The sequence below is a fragment of the Platalea leucorodia genome, assembly GCF_965183815.1.
Source record: "Platalea leucorodia genome assembly, chromosome: W".
NCBI lineage: Eukaryota > Metazoa > Chordata > Aves > Pelecaniformes > Threskiornithidae > Platalea > Platalea leucorodia.
Genome location: NC_138859.1, coordinates 21,252,755 through 21,267,464, shown reverse-complemented (window position 1 = coordinate 21,267,464; position 14,710 = coordinate 21,252,755). Strand labels below are relative to the sequence as shown.

Genomic DNA, 14,710 nt, shown 5'->3' with positions numbered 1-14,710 from the left:
ATAGCTTGTCCTGTTGCCAAGAATTTACCAAAGCTTGCCTTGCCCAGCTAGCACTCCATAATGCTTATTTGCCATCTATTTATGTATCTGGCAAGTAAAAATAATTTTTAAAGAGTGTCTAAGCTGTCCAAGAATGCAGAAAAAATGAAAAGCAGAAAATAAAATCTGGATCAGCCAAAATAAAACCAAACAGAACAAGTGGTATCTCCCACATCTTTCAGCAGTGTGTTCCACATATCACATGAACATTGTGAGATTGTTCAGAGAGCTTACCTTACAGATTTATAGTGAGACAGGTTAGTAAATAAATTATTCCTGTTCTCTGGCAGTGTGTATACCCGTATAGAACTTGAGTCAGTAGTTTGACTTCATCTGAAAATTCAGGACACAGGTGTACTTCTTGGTAACTATCTAGTTTTAAAGCAATTCCTAAATCTGTGTAAGTTTAGGCCATAGTATACAATGCTATCATAAAATATTTAATTTTGAATAAGTTTATTTTAATATATGTATTATAGTATAAAGCAAAAACTTGTCAATAAAAGTTATTAAAATACAAAGCTGAATTTTAATTTTAATAAATCAGAGGTTTTTAAATCCACTATGAGCTAGTGCCAGATGCTATACTCAGAAGTATAAACCATGGCAGAGCAGGCAGATGTGCATTTAACTTGCCTTTCAAAATAATCTTGGTCATTAATAATTAAAAATTGCTTAAACTCTGAAGCTTGATGAACCTTATGTTACAGTAAATGGTAATTCTGGATGGTTTCAGTAGTGATTTAAGTACACAAATCATACACTTTCGACTCTTAAATCTTTACCTTGTAATTCTGTGGGAGTGTGTTCTAAGATACACATTACCTAAAACTTTTTATTTTATCAATTTTGAATTGAATTGACCCTTGTGTTATACTATAGGAAATGTAAAAGTCTCAAACTCATAAACGTGCTTTGCTCTAGTCCTCTTACAGAGAATGAGAATTTTACATACAGCGTTTAAGTAGCACTGGTAGAAAGTATACAAGCGCCTCATTAGTGCCTGTCTTCCAGGTACCATTTTTACCTCGTATGTCAGATCTGTAGATACAACTGAGGTTTCTGTAGCATTTGTTAATTCATCTAATAGCGTGACTAACAGATGTAAGCTATGAGACAGCCAGAAGAGAGCCTTTCCTACAGCTCTGGATTCTGTTTCAGATGTGGTAATGTTATCCTTATTGGTCCAAATAGAATTGATCCTTTAGGTAATACGGACTCAGGTGGTAGAGAATTGGCAACCAATCTTATTTTGCCTTTTCTTACAAATATAGCTCAGACAGATATTTATATAAAAAAATCCATAACTGACACAAACTATGAAATAAACTTCAAAAACTTGAAAGCTCCCTTGCAAAAGAAACCAGACTCCTTTCCTCTCTCTCTCACTTACTTTCCCACTCTCTTTCTCTCTCTTTCTTTCTTTCCTTCTTTCTTTTTCTGTATCTGTATCTGTCTATCCACATTTTCAATACTATTGCTGCTGTGTTATATCCTCATCCTTCCGGTGAGTGTAACGAACAGAAAGAAAGAAGTTTCTCCTATGGAAAAACTGACAGTTACCATGGTTGAAAGTAGGAAACAACAGGGATTTGAAGATACGTTTAATCTCCACTGCCTGTTGCTTTCATTAGGAGAAGTGAGATGGTTGCTAATGGTTTCACCTTTACCATTTGTTGTACATTTTCTGTAAGTCAGGCTATGAGCCTTCCCTGAGCTTCTCCTTTTAGATCAAGAATTTTTAGGTGAGTCAGTCATGTTGCAGCCTCATTAGTGTCTGCGTGACATCCCTCAGGATACGGGAGAGGGTGTCACATTGCTCTTCTGAGCACGGTTGCAGCACACATTAGAAATAGCAAGATAGATCAATATCGGCTATGAAAGTTTAAACTTTTTCGAATTGAAAGAATGTCTGAAAAATATTTTAAGTAATGCATGAGTCCAGGATCCAGAATATGTCATAGTAGCTACGTGGTTTGCCTGTCTGCCATTCACAGTCACTGCTGTAAGAAGTGGCGCTTGCATTGTCGCATGCGGAAATTCTGATTGAGCGCTTTTTTTGTCACAGCAGCAGTTGGGTGGGTACTACTGAGCATGCACAGAATGGGGGTGGCTGAAGGAAAACTCCAAAAACCTTACTCTGCTCAAAAAATGCTTTCTGCTTCTGTCAGTGCCTTCTGCTTCCAAGCATTTGCGGTCTCAGGTTAACTGTCCATCTCTTATTTTCTTCTGGCTTTTCCCCACCGGAATAATTATCCTTCTAAATAGTCTTTCAGCACCAATGATCTTCACTTAGCTAATAGTTTTGTGGAAGCCAATGGCCTTACGTTAATTTTCTCCTTTCAAGTTAAAAATAAAGTATATGTGAGACCACTGGCTGCTGTTGTTGAAGGGGAGTTACAGCTGCCCTCTTCAGGTAGTGGGGAACAAAGTTGCCCAGCTAGTCAGCTCTGCGTGCCTTCAAGGTGATGGCTGTAATCTGTAAAATTCTGCGTGCACCTAAGATGAGGTTCACGTTCGGAAACATATACTTAAGTGTATAAATCCTATTTAGTCATGTATTTTCCCTTTGAAAACAATGGAAACTAGTAATCTAATAGAAGCTGGCAATTGTATACCTTTGTGGATATTGATCCACATCGGTAAGAACATGTCTATACTTTCATGTACATACATGAAAGTTCTTAGATAGTTCAGCTTGCTGAACAGTATGTGGACTTGAACCAAAATAAGAGTATCCAGAAATGACATTGGAACAACTCAGCATTTATAAATGTGTTACTGTTGTTGTTCTTGTTTGTTTACTGTGGCTAGGGGCATTTCTCATATTTATGGTACGAAGTCAGAACAAGACTGTTCCTGTCCCAAGGGCTCACATCCTATTATAAGAGAAGAGACAAGTGGATGCCATAAAGGGAAACACACTGGCAGTATGCAAAACACTAGCAGCAGTGTAAGAGTGGCCTCGAATCTCAGTTTTACCATAAAGCTTGTAATTTTCTTTAAGCTCTGTCTTCTAGAATTGATTTATTAACTTAGTTTTCATATGTTTTCATTGGTTCTAGCACGCACAGTTGTGGACAAACCCAAAATACGGAAATGTGACACTGAATAGATAAGTCACCATCATGTGACAAACAAAAGCCCTCCAAATGTTTGCTTCTTAATTGTAAGCCAATCTTTCCATTTTGAAGGGAAAGAAAGAGATGAGTTTAAATGCTTGAACCTAACTAATGACTGGAGTAGAGGACAGTGAAATGGCCATACCAACATGTCTCGGAACACTCTACCAACACCTGTGGGAAATTTAAGTTAAAAGCTTCTGATTTGGTTAAATTGGGACAAATTTCAGAAATAAGATCCAAAAGTGCTATTAAAATGGCTGGAGTTCGAGCAAGAAGGCACCCAGGGTGGATATATGAAGGCAGGCTATTGAAGTGTCTGGGTTTGGGTTATTTTCCCCATTAGACTGGCAGAGCCCAGATGTTTTCATCTAATGCAAAACTATGTATTTGCTCCAGCTTTTAGTTGAAGAGAGTATGTAGAATGCAGGCACTGTATAAAGCTCAATTTTTTGTGTAGTTCTTTTTTGTGTTTTTTCTTTAACCAATGCCACTTCAAACAGGGTTTTAATGATTTCTGAAATTTGACAGAATCTACCACAGAAATGCTTTAAAGATGTAGTGAATCAAGGGAGACAAATTCAGACTAGAGATACCTTAAATTTTAATAGCAAGTTTAAAACTTGGAGAAAATAATCTGGAAATGGTGTTTATTATTTACTAGAATTTTGTGCAGCAAAACTATGTAGCCTCCTGAAGTATATGTTGTTTCTCAAATAGAAATGGGTTTGGTGAAACCCATTCCCATTACTGGGAAAAGTTGGGTTTTCTTGTGTTTTGAAGGAGGTAGACAAAGATAGCAAAGCAGTTCCTCTGGTTTTATTATCACATCATTTATTGTATATTATATCATGCTTACTAGAATGTGAAGTTCTAATGAATGTTTTGGGAGCTCTTGAATGATTTTGGGTTCAATTTCAAGGTATTTTCTGTACATGTATTGTCTGAATATTGAAATAGATACTAGGTTGTGAGTAATTTGGAAATGTAGAGATCCGTCACTCTTTCCATTGCTTAAAATGTTATTTTATCAGCATTGCCTTCTGAAGTCTTTATTCTAAAAAATATTCAGTGGGCATAAAGGTTCATTGAACGCATAAAATCAAGAGAATTTTATAGACCCTAACAGTAATGTCTGTTCCTCTTCAGAGCTCAAATTTTGCTGTCTTGCTTCTCCTCATACCTACAGTTCTCCAGCCTTAAGATCTTAGCCCCAGTGTCCACCTGAGAGTAAAAAGGCCTTTCAAATGTCAAACATGAGTACAATGATCACTTCACTAACTTCCCTCTTCCAGATACTCAGACATTTCTGGGATCATAAGTGTCGTGGTTTAACCCCAGTTGGCAACTAAGCACCACACAGCCGCTCGCTCACCCTCCCCCCGCCCCCGGTGGGATGCGGAACAGAATCAGAAAAAAAAAGTAAAACCCGCAGGTTGAGATAAAGACAGTTTAATAGGACAGCAGAGGAAGAAAATAATAACAATAATGATAAAATAATATAAAAAAGAAGTGATGCACAATGCAATTGCTCACCACCCGCTGACCGATGCCCATCCCATCCTGAAGAAAGGATCACTGCCCCCAGACCAACTCCCCCCAGTTTATATACTGAGCATGACGTCATATGGTATGGAATAGCCCTTTGGCCAGTCTGGGTCAGCTGTCCTGGCTGTGCTCCCTCCCAGCTTCTTGTGCACCTGGCAGAGCATGGGAAGCTGAAAAGTCCTTGACTAGTGTAAGCACTACTTAGCAGCAACTAAAACATCAGTGTGTTATCAACATTATGCTCATCCTTAATCCAAAACGCATGACATAAAGTATTATATAGCAATTAACATCATACAATTCAAATCACTGGCTATTCTCACCCAAAATCAAATCCCCTTCAGGTACACATCAGACTTCCCCATCCTTCCGCATCACCCATCAAGTGCACCCAGGTCCTTGAGCAAAAGCAATCCCACGAATGGGTTCACCTTTGCCCGAGGCAGGAGTAACCCAGAATGTCTTCCCCAGCATATTTTTTATGTGCACAACAGCGACTTTATCCCCCTCTACAGTACGTAAAAGTCTTGACTGGGCAGGGCCAGCTCGATTGGCAGATCCCCTAGTGTTGACTAACCAGGTGGCCTTTGCTAAATGTTTATCCCAGTGTTTGAATGTCCCACCTCCCATTGCTCTCAGTGTAGCCTTTAACAGTCCATTGTATCGTTCGATTTTCCCGGAGGCTGGTGCATGATAGGGGATGTGATATACCCACTCAATGCCATGCTCTTTGGCCCAGGTGTCTATGAGGCTGTTTCGGAAATGAGTCCTGTTATCTGACTCAGTTCTTTCTGGGGTGCCATGTCGCCATAGGACTTGCTTTTCAAGGCCCAGGATAGCGTTCCGGGTGGTGGCATGGGGCAAGGGATACGTTTCCATCCATCCGGTGGTTGCTTCCACCATTGTAAGCACATGGCGCTTGCCTTGGCGGGTTTGTGGGAGTGTGATCTAATCAATCTGCCAGGCCTCCCCATATTGATATTTCAGCCATCGTCCTCCATACCAGAGAGGCTTGAACCGCTTGGCTTGCTTGATTGCAGCGCATGTTTCGCATTCATGGATAATCTGTGCAATGGTGTCCATGGTCAAGTCCACCCCTCGATCACGAGCCCATCTGTAGGTTGCATCTCTTCCTTGATGGCCTGAGGTGTCATGGGCCCACCAAGCTAGGAATAATTCACCCTTCTGTTGCCAGTCCAGACCCACCTGAGCCACTTCAATCTTAGCAGCCTGATGCACCTGCTGATTGTTTTGATGTTCTTCAGTGGCCTGACTCTTGGGTACGTGAGCATCTACGTGACGTACTTTTACAGCCAGGTTCTCTACCCGGGCAGCAATATCTTGCCACAATGCGGCAGCCCAGATGGGTTTGCCTCTGAGCTGCCAGTTGCTCTGCTTCCATTGCCGTAACCACCCCCACAGGGCATTTGCCACCCTCCGTGAGTCAGTACAGAGATAGAGCATTGGCCACTTTTCTCATTCAGCAATATCTAAAGCCAGGTGGATGGCTTTCACCTCTGCAAACTGACTCGATTCACCTTCTCCTTCAGCAGTTTCTGCCACTTGTCGTACAGGACTCCATACAGCAGCCTTCCACCTCCGATGCTTTTCCATATATATACATATATTACATTTATAAATGTGTTAATGTTGTTGTTCTTGTTTGTTTACTGCGGCTAGCTGTTGAGATCCCCCTGTCACTCCAGAAATACAGATGGGTTCTGCCCCTTTATAGCTTGATAGCATTAGGGTATACCATGCACCAGTGTCCACTAGAGCCTTGTAGTCCTGTGGGTCTGATGTGCCAGGGCATCGAATCCACACAGTCCAGTACACCCGGTTGTCCCTTTCCTCTACCTGGCTGGAGGCAGGGCCCCTCTAGTCCTGGTCATAGTATTCGTTACTCACTTCTTGTAAATACAGGTCAGGAGTTCCTTCATTACAATCAGGAATAAGATCAGCCCTTCTACTCTGTCTGGGGAACTGCTTGCTGGAGACTGGAGCAGCAATTTTCCTGGAAGAACCCTCTCGTGTGATTGTTTTTCCTTGCAACTCATGTACCTGTTCTGTACTAGGGTTGAGGTAGATTTTCCATCCGACTTCCTCATGTCCTCTCCGTGGTCACGCAGATAAAACCATAGGGTGCCCCATGGTGTGTATCCAATATATCCTCTCTCTTGAGCAAAACGCTAACTCCTAATAACTGATATACTGGTCCGTACAGATGGAGAGTAGGACCTATCCTCTTTGAGTTGCTGGAACTCCCGGGACAGTTTTTCCACAGCCGAGACAAGGGAGGAAGAGAGACTTTCTTTGTATTGCTGGAGTTGGCCAGCCAATTCATCCACCGTTGCTTCCTCTCCATCTTTCCAGGTCATTACTGACAATGAGTTTGCATGCAACACTGGTGCGCTCCGTACCAACTTCTGCCACATGGGTCATGTGCACCTGACTTCATCTGGTTCTTTGGATAACCGCTTGTTGTCCAGGTCACCATAAATCACCTCCAGCACGGCTACTTCCCTCAAGGACTGGATACCTCTCTCCATGGTGGTCCACTTGCCTGGGTGACATATAACATCTTCCTTGAAGGGACACCTTTCCTTCACGCCTGACAGTAATCACCTCCAGAGGCTGAGGGCTTTTGCCCCTTTTCCAATCGCTTTGTCAATGCCCCCTTCCCTAGAAAGGGATCCCAGCTGCTTGGCTTCCCTACCCTCTAATTCCAGGCTACCGGCCCCATTATCCCAGCATCGGAGCAGTCAGGTGATAATGTGCTTGCCTGGACGACAGATGAAATCTTTTCGCATATCTCGCAGCTCACTCAGGGATAGGGATCGGGTGGTTTCCATCTCGTTTACAAGTTCTTCCTCTTCCTTCTCCTCTCCTTGTGATGGCCCTGTTTTTTCATCATCCCTTTCTAAACGAGCTGACTTTCGCTTCCAAGATTTCTTCTTGTGTATAGGGGCGACTGATACCAGCACAGGTTGGTTGTTTGGTTCAGCTGCAGTGCCTGTCACTGGGTTTGAGTAGCCACAGTGCCTGTCGCCAGGGTTTGAGTAACCGCAGTGCCTGTCGCTGGGGTTTGAGTAGCCATAATGCTTGTGGCGGGGGTTGGAGTAGCGCAGTATTCTTAAATAAGAAGGGGAGAAGAAGGAGAAGATGGAGGAAGGTGTCTCCCCTGTAGGCTGGCTCTGCGAGGAGAAATAGTAAAAAGTGTAATTACTAATAATTTATGATATGGCTCCTGAAGTACAGAGGTGATGGCAATGCTGAACAGAAATGCAAGACTGATCTCATGCCCAATAACTTTATCACACTATAAGCCAGTGTTATACAGTACAGCAAAGCGATAACCTTAATCCATCTCCCAGAGGTGATAAACAGCACACAAATACTGACAAACAGTATATATGGCAAGTAAGGTGTTACATAACAGAACTCTGAAAGCAAATACCACAACTCTGAGAGCAAGTAAATCAACAGTGTGACCAGTGATTACTAAACTAATATAATGAATGCTTATAACAAATTTCTTTTAACACACTCTGGTCAGATCTGTCATTATCTCAACCCTCTGAGCCCCACGTTGGGTGCCAAAAAGGACTGTCATGTTTTAACCCCAGTCGACAGCTAAGCACCACACAGCCGCTCGCTCACTGCCCCTCCCCTGGTGTGATGGGGGAGAGCATCAGAAAAAAAAAATTAAAACCTGCAGGGTGAGATAAAACCAGTTTAATCGGACAACAGAGGAAGAAAATAATAATAATAATAATAATAATAATAATAATAATAATAATAGAATATACAAAACAAGTGATGCACAATGCAATTGCTCACCACCCACCAACAGATGCCCAGCCAGTCCCCAAGCAGTGATTGCTGCCCCCTGGCCAACTCCCCCAGTTTATATACTGAGCATGACATCATATGGTATGGAATAGCCCTTTGGCCAGTCTGGGTCAGCTGTCCTGGCTGTGCTCCCTCCCAGCTTCTTGTGCACCTGGCAGAGCATGGGAAGCTGAAAAGTCCTTGTCTAGTGTAAGCACTACTTAGCAACAACCAAAACATCAGTGTGTTATCAACATTATTCTCATCCTAAATCCAAAACACAGCACTGTAGCAGCTACTAGGAAGAAAATCAACTCTATCCCAGCTGAAACCAGGACAATAACACAGGAAGGAAAAAAAAAAGAGCAAAGATGACAAATCCTGTGTTCCATTTGACATCTTTAAGTCTCAGGGTAGCTTACTTTTTGTTGAGGTTATAAACAAAATGACAACAATAAGTATCTTAACGCTTTTCTTCATGGCAAGCATGGCTAAACTTAGATTGCTCTGCTATTCCAGAGCAATCCCTTGCTCTGGAATAAAAGGGAGTCTGTGTATACTGTTGATTATGATAGTCAAGGTGGTAGTGCCATCATACTTCCACTTGCCTGGGTGACATATAACATTTTCCTTGAATGGACACCTTTCCTTCACGCCTGACAGTAATCGCCTCCAGAGGCTGAGGGCTTGTGCCCCTTTTCCAATTGCTTTTTCAATGCCCTCTTCCCTAGAAAGGGATCCAAGCTGCTTGGCTTCCCTACCCTCTAATTCCAGGCTACTGGTCCCCTTATCCCAGCATTGGAGCAGGCACAAGATGACAGAACCTATCAGTGAACAGGGCATATTGCAGGTTGAATTGTCATAACCATTTTATAGGCATAAATCTTAGACTTCCACCAGATGCTTCATGCTGTTCCTGCTGTGCAAAACAGCTGGATATTCAGCTTAAAGGGTTTATTTTCTAGAGAGAAACTACAGGTAGCACAGAATTGAGATAACGTGAATTTGATGGGAAGATACGTCATACACTCCAGCTCCAGCATCACTGTTGTGGCTTCAGGATGCATGTCTGATTCTGGGGTTTATATTGTGGTGGGTAAAAACTGCAGTTCAAGGCACAGGAAACAATCTTACAAACTGATGTAAAGAGATGAAGCTGGTACTTTTCCTTTTTATGAACATGCTTTGTCACAGTAACTTTTGCTTTGCTGCCTTTTTCAGTTTTCATGGATTTTTTTCTTTGCCCAAGAGCTTACATTTTGGGGTAGTATTTTGCCTGGTACTATAATCAGTTTGGCTCTGGACTCCTTTTTAACTAGCTTTGAGAAATTATAGCAATGTTAAATGCAGGTGAATCTGCTTGTTCTGTATCAAAATGGGACAGATTCATTTGAAAAATAGCAATTATGTTGTGGATCCCCATCTAGTTTATGAATTAGTTCTCATATGCAGATAGACCTTTGCAGGATAATCTCTCTGAAGAAGGAACAGATATGGTTAAAACACATTAGAAAAAGCTTGCAATAAATGCCCTGTGAATATAATTGTTTCTAAGTGTATTGGGTTTGCACAGCAAGGTTTTGGTAGCAGGGGGGGCTACAGGGGTGGCTTCTGTGAGAAGCTGCTAGAAGCTTCCCCCATGTCCAGTAGAGCCAGTGCCAGCCAGCTCCAAGACAGACCCGCTGCTGGCCAAGGCTGAGCCAATCAGCGATGGTGGCAGCACCTCTGTGATAACATGTTTAAGAAGGGGAGAAAAACCTGCTGTGCAACAGCAGCCAGAAGAGAGGAGTGAGAATATGTGAGAGGAACAACTCTGCAGACACCAAGGTCAGTGAAGAAGGAGGGGGAGGAGGTGCTCCAGGTGTCAGAGCAGAGATTCCCCTGCAGCCCGTGGTAAAGACCATGCTGAAGCAGGTTGTCCCTCTGCAGCCCATGGAGGTCCATGGTGGAGCAGATATCCACCTGCAGCCCATGGAGGACCCCACACCAGAGCAGGTGGGTGCACCCAAAGGAGGCTGTGACCCTGTGGAGAGCCTGTGCTGGAGCAGGCTCCTGGCAGGACCTGTAACCCCGTGGAGAGGAGCCCACACTGGGGCAGGTTTGCTGGCAGGACTTGTGACCCCATGGGGGACCCACACTGGAACAGTCTGTTCCTGAAGGACTGCATCCCATGGAAAGGACCCACGTTGGAGCAGTTTGTTAAGAACTGCAGCCTGTGGGAAGGACCCACGTTGGAGAAGTTTGTGGAGGACTGTCTCCTGTGGGTGGGACCCCACACTGGAGCAGGGGAAGAGTGTGAGGAGGAAGGAGCGGCAGAGACAACATGTGATGAACTGACCGCAACCCCCATTCCCCATCCCCCTGCACCGCTCGGGGGGAGGAGGTAGAGAAAATTGGGAGTGAAGTTGAGCCTGGGAAGAAGGGAGAGGTGTGGGGGAAAGGTGTTTTAAGATTTGGTTTTATTTCTCATTATCCTACTCTGATTTGACTGGTAATAAATTAAACTAATTTCCCCAAGTCTAGTCTCTTTTGCCTGTGATGGTAATTGGTGAGTGATCTCTCCCTGTCCTTATCTTGACCCACGAGCCTTTTGTCATATTTTCTCTTCTCCTGTCCAGTTGAGGAGGGGGAGTGATAGAGTGGCTTGGTGGGCTCCTGGCATCCAGCTAAGGTCAACCCACCACTCTAAGCTAAGGCTGGGCCTCTACACATTAATATTAGTTCAAGCAATATGAAGTTTACATTAAAAACTCATAAGCAGTGAAAGATGACATCTCTCACTAGTTTCTCATATGATGCTTTACTGTTTGTTAAATAACAAAAATTTTACAAGGCCATTTCTAGTATGAAGCTTGTTCTGAGCTTAAGGATTGAGAACTATATGTACTGTAGGATGCCTTCTGCAGAGGGTCTAAGCTGAATAAAACAAATAACACTATCATTGAGGCTTTTTTTACACCCGAGAGTTTAACTATGTTCATGTAGCTAAAGTAATATAACTGAACGAGCAAGGATGATGGTTGGCTGGTTAGAATGTGTTTATGGGAATGGAAATAAATTATAGTACTATAAGCTGTATTTATAGCAATGTAACTGCAATAGGGTTGTACAGAGGAACTGCATTGCCAGAAAAAAAATCACATCCCTCAGTGGAATAATAATTTTGTACTTCTATGTGGAGGCCAGGCCTAAATTAATTCCAGTTGAATTTCTGAGTACTTAAACGAGAAAGCTGCTTCAGTAAAGGCTTGCTTTGGCTCTGAGACAATTTAACACCTAGAGGTGTTGAACATCTGCATCTTCGCTGAAGTCTGTGCTTTTTGAAGGTGCTGTAAGCCATCACAGTCCTGTGTTTTTCTTGGCTCTAAATCTCATTGAAGTCAGTGGGAAAATGCTTGGGTGGCTGCAGGACTGGAACCTCTTGAGACCTTTGTTAGCCTGGTATATCTTGTTTTCTGACAAATCAGATACACAATCGTTAGGAAGCAGTTTATCCTGAGTGCAGAAAAATGTGCCAAAGTGTGATCTTATGTGACAATCACAGTTGTGAGCTGGGACACAAAACCAAGTTTTGTTCTGTTCAGTAGTTTTATTTTGGCTTTTTGCTTCCATAGCCTGCACATAACTAACATATGATTACAAGCCCAAGCAAAGCACCACCACCTGTCTCTGGGGGCTCAAACAATCTGTTTATTCTCCCCGAATATGAGTTTAAATACATGTGAGAGGAATGGCCTGTCTAAAAGGCTGTTCCCACGAGAGCTTCACTAATACTTCTCAGAGTATACTGATCTGGGGACACTGAAGAGAGGGCGGCACAGAGATCCCAACATGTGCTGAAGATGTGAATTTAGATAGAAAGAAGACAATTAGACATTCCCTTTTTTTTTTTTTTGGGGGGGGGGGGTGGAATAGTGTAAAGGGTTAAACAGACCCAGCATAATAAACAAATAGTTCTGCTGAGTGGAGGACTAAAATAAGTTTGTTCAGTTCCTAAACCGAGTGAGTAGTGTTTCTAATAAAAACTACTGGTTTATTTTAATTGGAAGTAAATATTCCATTTTCAGGCATTTTGTTTTTTAATCTTTGGTTCACATCTCTTTTAAATGCTTTCCTCTGAAGTGGCAGCACAGGCTTATCAGATTCCATTATTATTTCCAACATATTACCATTTGATTTTGGTTTGGCAGATAGATTTTATATTAATGCTTTTCAAATGGAGGTGGCATCAGATTTTGGTGGCAAATTTTTTTCTGTAAGGGGACTTTTTATTACTGGGATCACAGAATAATTTTACTTTATATGATTTTTATCTTTGCTTTCCCCTCTCTGATAATATTCATCTTAGTAGTGAGACCACTACTGGATTCAGTGGGCTCTGGATCAGACCCTGAATTTGCTTGCAGTCATTACAGGATCTGGTTTGAGACTATTTCTAACCTGCATCTTCATGAACCTTTTCATTTTAGTTCCATCTCACAAGACCTACAGTATATTTTTTTCTCATTAATTTCCATTTAATGTCACCACAGCTGCTGCCACAGATACCACATAATGAAGAAGAAGGAAGAGAAACACACTTTCATAGGGTTTCTGCACATAGGAGCATAGAGTAATTATGTGGGGGGATGACCTGTGCAGACTACCTGGTCCACCCCCCACTCAAAGCAGAACCAACTTTCAAGTTAAGTCCAGCTTCAAAGTTAGATTATGTTGCTGAGGACCTTATCCAGTTGAGTTTTTAATATCTTCACTGATAGAAATTCTGTAACGTCTCTAGCCCCTGTTCCTGTCCTCAATATGAAGAACTTTTTTTTTTAATATGTACGTGGAATTTCCCTGCTTTGCTGCAGCTTTTAAATTGGATTGAGATAGTTTTTAAATTTGAACATGGAGTAATTCCTGAATTATAGAAAGATTTTTCTTCTCTTAGAATAAAAGTCCACACTTGAAGATAATCCTATATAACAATAGTCAAACCTATACACAGAAATTCTGGAGGCAGCAGAGGTGTGGCAAGCAGTCAATCTAAAAGAATAAGACTGAAGTACTTCTTTTGGTAGTAGAAGGAAGAAGTCATGGTTACAAACACAATGTCTAGAAGATGATAGTTTTTGGTAAGAACAGGCCCTTAGTTAACTTCTTGGGGGCTTTTTTGGTGGGTTTTTTTTGCACCACAGGACAAAATTCTCCACACATGACTGCACTGAGATAAAACATTTCCTTATTTTGGAATATTTCCCTATTTAAAATAGTGATATTTTATGCCATTACAGATTAATTAGATTTAAATACCCCAGTCTTTAGGGAAAATACTCCAAGATGAGGTGATACAGATGCTGCCTATTCCAAATGTATGAAAAAGTAACTAAAAGAGAAAAATCAAAAAATGTTGAATTTACACAGTGATGGGATTTAATTCTGGCTTGACTGAGGCTATCAAGAGTTGTGTGGCTAAATCTGTTGTCAGCTGTAATAAACACTCTTTCTGCTTCAATTTATGTGAACATTTGCAGCTGTTGAAGAAACAGGCATCTTTGCTTCTTAGTCAAAAAATACATAACAGAAGTCCTTGAGAGAGAAAAAGAAAAAAAACATTTGTGGTTTTATTTTATAATCTACATGGAAGTTGTATTCATGTAATTTAGAAAGATCCACTGAATCAGTTTTCAGCAATGTACAATACATACCAAAATTTATTAAGAGGACTGTGCCATCCTGCCTTTGTCTGCTTAACTCACTACAGACATGAACACACAACATGTGTTATTTAAATGTGTAGGTTGACACATACAATTTATAGGATTTAGAAGTAGAAAGAACATGAATTATACAACAGAAAGCTTTCAGCGTGCTGCAGAGTTAAATGTTTTTAATGCAAAATGAAGACACACACGATAACCTTAAAAAAATCAAAGGGACTTGGTGGGTACTTTTAGATAACTGAGCAGACCATCATGCCCATTTGTCCTGCTCTCAACAGTGAGTTTAGTGAACATCTCACTGGGTGGTAGGGAAAGCACATGTGGGCTGAGCTGGAGGACTAGGACAGTATGTTTGTATGTCCATTTTCTGATGAAGCAGATTCAGGTAATCCATGTAGTGAAGCTACCCTTTAGGGTGACCGTGGCTCTTTCAAATTTGATTTGAACTCAGCTTGGCAGAGAGAT

The 14,710-nt window shown here is 41.7% G+C and overlaps 1 protein-coding gene across 2 annotated transcripts in view; it reads left to right on the top strand.

Moving 5' to 3' along the window:
* The window catches only part of LOC309602039 (protein mono-ADP-ribosyltransferase PARP8-like), a gene marked incomplete at both ends in the record, with an annotated part of 168,710 nt that overhangs the window by 69,708 nt on the left and 84,292 nt on the right, over positions 1 to 14,710 (top strand). The gene's annotated exons all lie outside the window — the stretch shown is intronic.